At 41.6% G+C, this 12,014-nt stretch overlaps 1 protein-coding gene across 2 annotated transcripts in view; it reads right to left on the bottom strand.

The window, feature by feature from the left end:
* LOC141128384 (ras and Rab interactor 3-like) overlaps window positions 1-5,118 on the bottom strand; it is a 66,146-nt gene extending 61,028 nt beyond the window's left edge. For both annotated transcript variants that reach the window (XM_073615643.1, XM_073615641.1), the window contains exon 1: window positions 4,882-5,118. The gene's annotated coding sequence lies outside the window, so the exon portion shown is untranslated. The remainder of the gene's footprint in view (window positions 1-4,881) is intronic.
* Between the last annotated feature and the right edge of the window lie 6,896 nt (window positions 5,119-12,014).

The following is a 12,014-nucleotide window of genomic DNA, read 5'->3' as shown; positions in this document are numbered from 1 at the left end:
AAACCCCCAAAACATGACATCTCTTTTGTGAAATCTGACACCCTAGAGTTTACATTTTTTGTTACACAATGGTTTATGAAACACAAAATTTCAGTAAAAAATACACTAAAGTTAATTTCAGTGCACTAAAACGCAATATATTACCCCATTTTTGCAAAATATAAAAGATGAGATTGCACCAAATAGATACCCAGCATATCAAGCCTTAAAATTGCGTGTGCCCTTGAAATGGTGACAAACTTCAGTACCCTATATTTTCTATAGGCGACACCTTAAAAGCCCTACAGGTCATTAGTTCTCTTTAATAAGACATCAGAGGTCTAGCAGACCCCTGATGTCTCAACTGCCCTGCAATGAATCTGGTGGATTGCAGATCGCACGCCCTTAGCTTCTTTCCCCAGCCAAGGACAGTGACACCAGGACCCAGAAGTGTCATTTTACATATTGCTTCCTAATAACATGAAGGATAGATCAGTGAACAGATGTCTTCCTACCTTCTACCCGCCAGCATCTGTAATGCCGCTCCTAGGTCAAACAGAGCTCGGAAAACAGGGTGGGGGCATGCAGGGGGAAGTTACCACAGTATGTGGAAGCAATTTGTTGACTGCACAGCACCAGATCATTTCCATTTCATTTCATTGTCAGATTTACACACGCTTCCAGTGGCTGCAGCTGCCAGGAGTGTGTGTAAAACCCGCTGAAGTGACCAATGTATTACATACGTCAGTGGCTATAAAAGGGTTAAAGCTGTTTTACAGTTTAGTAATATTTAAAGAATTTATTGTCCATAGTTTGGGCACATTTGCGCTTAAAGTGGTTGTTAAGCCACTGAGCGTTCGTGCTACAATCTCCTCCTCTTACAAATAAACCGCTATATACCTTATTTTATAGCACCGCTCAGCGCTCACGTGACTGGCCGCCTTTCTCCTCTCTTGAGCCAACAGCTACAGTGGGAGGGGCTGAGAATCCCCCGCTAACGTCAGCCGGAAGGAGGGGGGGAGGAGAGAGGTGGTCGGTCACTTGAGCGCTGCTATAAAAAAGGTACACAGCAGCTTATTTTTTAAAAAAAAACACATACACTGGGGCACATCATTTACTATACTAGAGGAGATTGTAGAAAGAACACTGAGTTATGATAGCAGCAGAAGGGGAGGACTGGGGAGCGGATGGAGCTGACAGGCAGGGAGGGGAGGGGGGAGAGGAGGACAAGAGAGGGCTATGGATGATAGAGGCACGTAAACTGACCACAGCGTCAGGGCTCAGGAGCCATGATAATCCATGCTCACTTTACAGGGAGGAGGGAAGAACCAGGCAAAATCAGCCAAGTATTTTAGATGATACAAGGGGCCAAATGACACAGCGCAAGCACAATAAGTTCATGCGCTAAAGGAACAGGATCAATTTTTTTTTTTAGTAGGGTTACAAACACTAAGTATGTCAGTTTAGAGCAGGTCTTTACCATCAGTTTCGAAATCTGCAAACTGGCAGTACTTCTTTAAAAATCTGTTGCTGCCGTAGCAGCAGGCTCTTAAAGTGGTGGTAGTTATTATACCTGTTGGAAAAGAACAACAGCATGTAATGTAAAGTGGTTAATAAACTGAAAATACTGTATGCATTATACCTATCTATGTAGCAGGTGGCGCTGTAGTATTATAGTGTATAGTTCATGTTTTGTATGATATAACAGGATGCATTGTCTATCTCAGTGCACGTACTTATATATTCCTGCTTCCTGTTCATGTTTCTTCATGCTGTAAGACATGTAATATATTTCTCCATGAAAGTAAAGCCATATTACTGCATCCAAGAAGCTTCCAGCTCTTATTGCAATACTCTGCACAATAGGTTATGGGTCCCAGGCACCCAACAAACCAAGCAGCACCCAAAAGGCACTGGAAAGAATACTCAGTGAGTACAGCAAGTCAGTGAATACTGTATACAAGCTACTGAAACATGGCAAGCGGTTCAGATGTGACGTCTGCAATTGCAAAGCTGAAAAATGCCAATTACCAGCTGTGGAAGTTTAAAATGGAAGTGTTTCTCACCAAGGATGACTTGTGGCAAGTGCTGAATACAGACAGACCCACAGACGGAGAGATGGAGGACTGGGATACGAAGGACAGACAGGCAAAAGCAATTATAAGCTTACTAGTGAAAGATGACCAGCTTATCCACATTAGAACAGAGAAAACAGCCAAAGATTTGTGGACTTCATTACAAAAGCTGCATGAGCGTTCAAGTCTAAACAGCAAACTGTTTTTGCTAAGAAAGTTGTACAAGATGAGACTACAAGGTCAGCAAATGTGTGACCACATGAATGCTATGCTAGAGAGCACAGAACAGCTGAACACAGAACAGCTGTGTGCCATCGGAGAGGACATCAAAGACAATCAGGGATGTATAAAGCCTCACAAGCCACACAATCAGAAAGGGTCAATCCTAGGACCAAACACGTCGTCGTCAAGTATCACCTACTGAGGGATAATCAAGAGCAAGGTGTTATTGACATTCAATACCGCCCGTCAGTATTAATGCACTCACCAACCTTTGTTGAAGGAATGTCAGTTATTTCCAGAAGAATCTGAATATAATTTGACAAAGCTCATGCTGTTGAGAAGGGGTGTTGGAAAAGAACAACAGCATGTAATGTAAAGTTGTTAATAAACTGACAATACTGTATTGCATCATACCTATCTATGCAGCAGGTGGTGCTGTAGTATTATAGTGTATAGTTCATGTTTTGTATTATATAACAGGATGTATTGTCTATCTCAGTGCATGTACTTGTATATTCCTGCTTCCTGTTCATGTTTCTCCATGCTGTAAGACATGCAATATATTTCTCCATGAAAGTAAAGCCGTATTACTGCTTCCAAGAAAAAAAGAGAGAAGGGGCGGGACTTTTAATGAAGCACGCAGTCAACAGTGGGAGGTCAAAAATGGTGTATTTGATATGTATCATAATAAAATTCAAACAGAGTAATAATTGATGTCACAGTATATTTGATCTATATACATATAGGAACATGATAATACATGACAGTGGAGAGAAAAGTAACTACACCACCTGTAAGACTTCCTATTACATTAAAAATTATTGATGATCAGAATAATATAACAAATATTCATATAAGTAGAATTCAACACATGATCGTTTTAAACATTGCATGTACAGAGGTTCGATGCGTTTCGTGGAGTTTTATCAACTCTTCAGGAGCAAACATGTGTATATCTGAAATGAGATATATGGGTTTCTAAATCACTGCCTTTATAAAGGAAAAAACAAAAGAAAAAAGGTGTAAACTGGGGTATCCCATTGTCTGGAAAATACTCACAACCGCCGTGTGATGAAAGTGCAGCATAAAGAGCCGGATGCTCCAGTTGAGAGCATCTTTTTACACCTTTTCTTTTGTTTTTTCCTTTATAAAGGCAGTGATTTAGAAACCCATATATCTCATTTCAGATATACACGTTTTCTCCCGAAGAGTGGATAAAACTCCACGAAACGCGTCGAGTCTCTGTACATGCAATGTTTAAACCGATCATGTGTTGAATTCTACTTATATGAATATTTGTTATATTATTCTGATCATCAATAATTTTTAATGTAATAGGAAGTCCTACTGGTGGTGTAGTTACTTTTCTCTCCACTGTGATGTATTATCATGTTCCTATCTGTATATAGATCAAATATACTGTGATATCAATTATTACTCTGTATGAATTTTATTATGATACATATTAAATACACAATTTATGACCTCCCACTGTTGACTGTGTGCTTCATTCAAAGTCCCACCCCTTCTCTCTTTTTTTCATGTAGACAGGGATGGAGGCATGAGACCTTACCAGGTCTCTGGCTCAATTAAAGTCCCAAAACTCCCCTTTTTTCTACTGCATCCAAGAAGCTTCCAACGCTTATTGCAATACTCTGCGCAATAATACCTACCTTACGGGTAATCTTACATGCTTTACTAAATTCTCCTGAAAGAGTTCCCAGAGCACCCTGGAGAAGCTATGAAGCAATACAGCAGACAAAAGCTTGCTTTCAGGTTGTGGTTTGTCTGTTGGAAACCTGAACTTAGCCCTCTGATAAGGGCGAGACACTGCTCTGATGACTCATGGAGTTCTGTAAACAGCCCATTTCTTTTTAGACGGATATAATAGTTCACATGCAAAAGAAACGAAAACCCCTTTCGCACAAGCGGTCAGATCAGGTCCTCCTGTCCGTTTTTCAGGCAAACCCAAGTGGCTCTTCCATTCTCCTCTATGCAGCTGCGGATGTAAACAGATCTGGCAAAAACAAACGGAAGGGGATTTGTTCCCCTCCATCTGGCCGGATAGGAGGGCAGTCTTGTGTTAACGGACAGCCGGTCCATTTACATCCGACTGCCCATAGAGCATAAGTGAAGCAGCCATGGACCTGTTATCAGCTCGCTCTGCTCAGCTCAGCTCAGCAGGAGATCTGTCAGCCGATTCAGATCCAACAGATCCGGCCCATGTGAAAGGTACCTAAAGCTCCACTTGATGACTAGAAGGCTACATAATATTAAATAAATTTTTTCTTGCTGCCCCAACCCTAAAATACTAATTTAAATAAGAAAATAATATACCGTGTATACACACCCATTTTCTTTTTTTAGATTCAGTTTCAAATATAGATTTTCCAAGGACATAGTCCACTCAGCAAAACATGTTTTAAGGCTTTTTGCCTACTTTTATTTATCTACACATTAAAGTAATACAGCATTCTGCGCACACAAGGGTTGTTTAGCATAATAATGAACACAAAATGTATTTCACCCTTCTGGCAATTTTGTCATACAGCTCTGCCTTTTCCCTCTAGGACAGAGCTGGGCCATTGTCAGTCCCTCTGCTTACCTGGTTCCTTCAGCCACCAGACTGGACCTCTAGTCTGCTCACATACAGACTGCTTGCTTAGCTCATACACTGGTCTCTTCGGACATGGACTCTCTCTGTCCCTTCACACTCTTCAACTCTCTTGTACGTCAGTCTGGCTACGCAGCTTGTCTGCACAGGCAAGACAGGTCTGGACACTGACTTCCCATGTGTCAGGCTTCCAGCTGCTCACACAACACATAGGAGCAATGACTGACTACAGAATTCTCTCTTTTGTAACACCTGACTTCAGTCCTTGTTTAGAAACCCTTTACCTGCTGGAATAAGGAGTTACCTGCATCTTTACACAGTGGCAGATTGTCCATCTATCACAATATATATATTTGGAGAAAAGCAAAAATTAAAATAGCCCACCCTACTGCAACAGATTTCCCAACCTAAAGACAGTTGTACACCAACCTTCTTCAAAGGCTCATTGTCCGTAGGCATGAAACCATCTTTTGGCTAGGAGATTTGCCAAGTGGCTTGTTTCCACCCTAAGGGCTCTTTCACACGGACATGTCCGTGTATGGAGCCCGCTCTGCTCAGCGGGGATCGCTCAGTCGATCCCTGCTGAGCAGGCAGATGACAGGTCCATCGCTGCACACTGTGCAGTGATGGACCTGTCAGAGTGCCGCTCTCCCCTATGGGGGATTGGATGATGACAGACCGTAGAGTCCGTCGTCACCCGATCCGATCCACAAATGGATGGAAAAGTAGGTTTTTCCTCCGTTACACTTTTTCGGATCGGATGTCAGCGGACATGTCACCGCTGACATCCGACGCTCCATAGAGGTCTAGAGGGTCCTAAAAAACGGACAGGCGGACCTGAATGGATCGTTCGTGTGAAAGAGCCCTAACTTTGTATTTTCTCATAAATAAACATGTTGTGACGATCCGGGGTGATTAAGCTCTAGTGGTGCATCCGAGTTGAAGAAATCGTGTCAGTCCCAACTGCATTTTCAAGGGCATGACAGCTCATTTTTATTCAAAAGAAACAAAGTTCAAAAATAAACATCAGATTCCCTCGCAGGGGTATTCAGCATTACATTCCTGCTTCAGAACCAGCATTCAGCCTTCCTGGCTAAAACACAGTACTCCTGCTCAGGCCTTACACTTTAGGCCTTGATCTGTCTTCCCCAGACCTGACATTCAGCACCTCTGTGCTTGCAGCTTCATGCTGCACTGGCTCCCTTGTGACTCCTAGGCCAGAACTACTGTCTGCGGGGAAGAGCACTGACCTCTGTTCCTGGGATGATTATGAAGCCAGCGCACAGCTAAAATTTTAGACAACTAAAATGTCTGAAACTACTTGTGGTGATAATGGGTTACTGCGGTCTGTCACTGCTGAAAGCAAAAGTCTTCATGAGTTTAATGAAGCGCCCCTGAGCAAGGTGGTGAAGTTATGGTATTGCAGCCTGCTATGTTTAGAAATGTTTTGCCACAGGTTAGTTTAAACAAAAGTGATATGTTCACTGGTACTGCGTAGTACCTCTGATGGGAGCACAGAGAAAGTAGACTGGGACAGATGGGCGACAAGTCTGTTGGCATTATTGAAAGAAGGTTTAGTGTGTAACAGTGGAGTAGACAATTTCTGCTGTGCTAAATGGAGGGACTGCAGAGCAGCTTTTAGAAAAGGGCTCACTTGCTGCTGTTGCAGAGGGTATTCCTCAGGAGATGGAAGGGCCAAGAGAGATCGAGCACACAGCATAGGTTGTGCCCACAACCCATAAAGGAGTTATTAGTGTGGTATACCAAACTAATGTTATCCATAGAGAAGACCTGGAACAGATCATTGACACTGAGCCTGAGAGTTTTGTGGTGACTCCAGCACCTGGCTGCGCTCTAGGAGAGCACCAGGTTATTGCATTGGATACCTCCAGCAGGGGGGAAGCCTCTTTAAGAAGCACCACCTCTAAGGCATCAGTAAAGGAGTCTTTCCACATGCCCAGGAACATGAAGGACCCCAGGAAGGGCTTAGGTGTAGAATCACGGTGCCTTTTTATGACAGATATGCTGAGAGAAATGTTAGAATGTTGACGTGTACAGCCGGTATATATCCTGCCGTCCTCTCCTGTGTTTGGAGAACTTGTACCATGGGGTATGCAAAAATTCAGCTGGATATTACAGGCTGTACTATGCAGAGATTGCCAATGTTGTAAGCATTTAATGCAATCATTGTTAATATGGAAAGTTGTCTCACAGTGTGCTGGATTGCGTCATACAGAGGTTGTGTATGAGAGGCACTCTGGGGTACTGTTGGACAGGACAGAAGCCTGGGCGGAAGTGCCAGAGGACACAAGTATATGTGATGTGGTTGGGGTCATCAACCCAAAGGTGAAATTAGATAGTGATGATTGGGTATCAGGACAGTTGCTGTAAGAGGATCATGTGGCAGCGGAGTTGGTGGTTAGGGACGTTGCCATGACAGACAACAACTCCACTTTGTGCGATTCTCCTCCAGACACGGTCTTGCAGAACACTGGTGAGATGAGTTCTGATAAATGTGGTGATATTTTGGACAATGAAGAAAAGTGCAACGCACTGGTAAATGTTTAGGTTACCATGGGGAACAACAAAAATAAGTGTAGAGCTGATGGTCAAGGTGAAGTGGTTGCTGATAATCTTAAAAAATAAAGGAAGATGAATAATGGTATGACAGACACAGAAGAGGGAATAGGTGCAGTAGAATTAGGCCCCCTACAGGCTCAGGAGTGTAATTCTGGGAAAGATTCCAGGGGTCCAGGAACCTCCAAAGTTGCAAGAGTAAAAGGTCTGAGGACACTGGCCCAAAGCTTCACAATGTGTCATTAAATGAGTTTTCTTTCCCAAATAAAAGTGCCCGCACTTATGGCAAAAAAGGTGTTTAAAAATGTGACCACTTTAGAAGTAAAGAGAAAAAGGTTGAGAAAAAAAGGTCCAAGTCCTTAGTAAGTCCCCTAGTGTTAAAGTGTTTGAAGGTGTGGCCCCAAAGAAAATGGGCAGATGGCGTTTTTGGAAGCGCACCCGTAAAAAGTCATCGGGGTGTCTTTGTAGTACCCAAGTCAGTGTAGCAGGGGGGCATAGGAAAAGTCACCTGATAGGATTGGGGTTAGCCCTTGTGGGTGATAGCTGGCACCGAGGCGCCAATTTGAAGAGGTTTGGCTGGTGTGTTATGCCCCCTCCAAGGTCGAAACGGGGAGGGGGAAGGTTATGTGGCAGAGCGTTACCCTGCCAGGGTCTAGAAGGAGGTTGTGACCCAGAGTTCTCAACCAGATGGGTTGAGGGACTCCAGGAAGCTTGTAACATGAAGAGGAAACTGGCTTTTCAGTTTCCTTTCTTAGAAAAGTCCAGTTTGGGACCTGGAGCCCGGGGATTTCTGAAACATACGGGTGGGATGAAATCCCCAGTCCTGGGTCCTGATTTTGAAAACAGCCAGCATACTGATTGGTTAGATGTGTGCTGGGCTTTTAGTAGTAGCCTGACCATAGTTCTGGACTCCACCTAGGCAGATAGGAAGTCTGAGTACCAGGAGTCAGGAGGGCTCCACTGGGGAGCCAGTGCAGCAAGAGGCTGCTAGCTATATGCACCAAGGTGGTTGGTGAAACAGTCTGTACGAGACAGACAAGGGCCTGGAGTGTAAGGCCAGAGCAGCAGTGCTGCAAGCGAGAGCCAACTAGGTTGAATGTTGTTTTGGTGACGGACAAATGAATGCTGAAAACCCCTGCAAAGGGAAACCTATGTTTGTTTGCTGAACTTGCTTTTAATAAAAATGGGCAAACAAAGCCCTTAAAAAGAAGAACCAGCGAGTGGCAGTGTCCTTATAGCCCTACATTATATACTAGTCCTTTACATATGTTACAACCAAAAACGTTAATATATTATTATTATTTTATTGGGATTCTGTGTGATAGACCAACACAAAGTGGCACATAATTGTGATGTGGAAGGAAAATGAGAAATGGTTTTCAAAATTTTTACAAATAAATATGTGAAAAGTGTGGCGTGCATTTGTAGTCAGCCCCCTTTACTCTGATACCCCTAACTAAAATCTAGTGGAACCAATTGCATTCAGAAATCACCTAATTAGTAAATAGTGTCCACCTGTGTATAATTAAATATCTTAGTATCAATGCAGCTGTTCTGTGAAGCCCTCTTAAGTTTGTTAGAGAACCTTAGTGAACAAACAGCATCATGAAGGCCAAGGAACACACCAGAAAGGTCAGGGATAAAGTTGTGGAGAAGTTTAAAGCATGGTCAGGTTATATATTTTGCACTTATCAAATAGATATAACAAAACACTTTCACTTGTATATTTAGCAGACAAAATACTTTGTGCAATAAATATATATATATATATATATATATATATATAATTTTACAACATGTAAATTTGAGAGCTGCTCGTTACAAAGCTGATCATAGCTTAAAAGTTGTAAATCATAAATTAAATAACCGCACTCTCACTTATACAAATATACTAATGCAGAAAAACAAAAGTGCCTATAGTTCCAGTAAAGTCATGTTAGAATATTATAAACTATATACAGTGTCCTTTCAAAAAATCCAAAGTGAATCCAACAACACCGCTGGGGGTACCCCTGATGAAGTCAGACGTATGCTGATGTAACGCGTAGGGTGGGATCAACGTCATCGTCATCAACATAGGGTGGGATAATGCATAGGGTGGGATCAACCAGACACATCACTTCCGCCATCTTGGAACGCAGGTGGAGCACAAACCAGTGTTCCCAGGTTGTTTTGAATGCTGTAATTGAACCCACTCATTGTAAGTGTAATTTTAACTTTATTATAAATAAATCTGGATTTTTTTTCTCTTTTACCTCCCTTTTGAACATGTTCTGGTATGAGAACTTAAAGGCGCAGGAGTGCCGCCACTGATGGTCTGTTCTGAGATGTTCCTTTAACAATTGGAATCATCAGATACCCAATACTGTTTTTGACTGCCCGCAATAGGGGTCAAAAAGTTCCAGTGAGTGGGCTGTGTGCTTGCATGCTGGTGAAGAGGAGACACTAATGGTCACTGTCGGTGTGGAATTACTGCGGTGTTGTTGGATTCACTTGGAATTTTTTAAAAAGGACAACCTATATAGTTTATAATATTCTAATGCCGCGTACACACGACCGGACTTTCTGGCAGAAAAGGTCCGACGGAACGATTCCGTCCGGCATTCCGATCGTGTGTGGGCTTCATAGGACTTTTTCTTTCTAAAATTCTGACGGACCTAGAAATAGAACGTTTCAAATCTTTCCGACTGAATCAATTCCCATCGGGAAAACCGTTCGTCTGTATGCTAGTCCGACGGACCAAAAACGACGCAAGGGCAGCTATTGGCTACTGGCTATTGAACTTCCTTTTTCTAGTCCTGTCATACGTCATTGCGTTCTAAACGAATGGACTTTGGTGTGATCGTGTGTAGGCAAGTCCGTTTCAGTGGAACTCCGTCGAAAAGACCGTCAGAGTCTACTCTGACGGAAAGTCCGGTCGTGTGTGCGCGGCATAAAACGGCTTCACTGAAACTATAAGCACTTTAGTTTATTTGCATTAGTACATTTATGGAAGTGAGAGCATGGTTATTTCATTTATGATATACAGCAAAAATACTTTGATGTCAATTTTGAAATATCCAGCCCAGCGTTTCCTTTTTAGAAGAACTTAAAATATACCAGTTTGCACATTACTTGGTATACATGTAAGGCTGTCCATACTTGGTATATATCTGTGTATGCTTTTCCATGTGACCACTGCACCAACGGAGAAGTTACAGTAATTCATCAAAAGTAACGTTTCACAATAGGCACATGATGGGCTGACATTCTATAAATTAGAATTGCCTGGCTATCGTGTTGACCCTCTTGCTTTCAATACTTTAGGCCAGTAACTAATTCGTAGATAAAGCCATAAGGTTTTTTGTGATCTGGGTCCTTGTCCTGAGTCAGTGACTCAGACTGTTTTAAATCCAATGAGTCAGAATAACTAGCATTTCATTGAAAATCAACAAAGGCTTCTTTATCACATACGTTAACTGGTAATCCATATAATGTACATACTAAGTGTGCCCTACCTGTATTTATGCTTCTGGAATATTTAAAAAAAAATTTTGTAAAAGAAAACTGAAATACAATAGAATAGAATGAATAGTAAAGAAAATAAACACTGCAGAATACCAATCCCAAAATAAATTTATTAATCCAAAAAAAAAAATCATTAATATACACATGTATAAAACGACATCACAATATTATATCAATTGCTACATATGTGAATTTTTGGTGTGGAGTTATTTATTGTAATCACTTGTTCTGTATTACAGTACTCACTATTACCCATTAGGGAAATTATAAAATGAACCTGGGTCTACAACTCCAAGAATGAACCTTACTGTGCTGGCTGTGTGTACATGACTTATGCCAGGTTTATAAAAGGTTTTTCATTTTTTTAACTTTTTATATTGATTGTTTTTCTTGTTTTTTTTAAATTTCAGATTGATTTTGCAATTGTTATACCTTGGCATTTATGGAATTTTTGTTTAGTTGATGGATTATGTAATTTTCATTTGCCTGTCATAATTAAATTGCTTGCCTTCTCCTGTTGAGTATATTGAAGCTACTGTTCAACTATTATGGAGGCTGAAATTCAAAAGCTAAAGAAACAGCTATAGCAGTGTACCATGTACTGAGCGCCATTTGTCAATCAAAAAAAATTTGTAATGGAGAGCAGATAGCTAGTGATATTTTGCAAGGTAATGCCATACCATCGTCTGTATTTTGTTAACCATTTGTAAAAAGCAGGCTACAGTTTGCAGCCTGTGGTGTCTCATAGGGGTTGATTTACTAAAACTGTAAAGTACAAAAGCTGGTGCAGCTCTGCATGGAAACCAATCAGCTTCCAGTTTGTTTGTTTTTTGTCAAAGCTTAACCACTTCAGCCCCAGAAGGTTTAACCCCCTTCATGACCAGGCCATTTTTTGCAATACGGTACTGTGTTATATTTAATTGACAATTGTGCGGTCATGTAATGCTGTACACGAATAAAATTGATGTCCTTTTTTCCCCACAAATAGAGCTTTCTTTTGGTGGTATTTGATTACCTCTGCGGTTTTTTATTTTGTGCGC

This window comes from Aquarana catesbeiana, linkage group LG02 (genome assembly GCF_042186555.1).
Source record: "Aquarana catesbeiana isolate 2022-GZ linkage group LG02, ASM4218655v1, whole genome shotgun sequence".
NCBI classification, from domain to species: Eukaryota; Metazoa; Chordata; class Amphibia; order Anura; family Ranidae; genus Aquarana; species Aquarana catesbeiana.
Note: the sequence above shows the minus strand (reverse complement) of the source record. Positions and strands in the feature narration are given on the sequence as shown.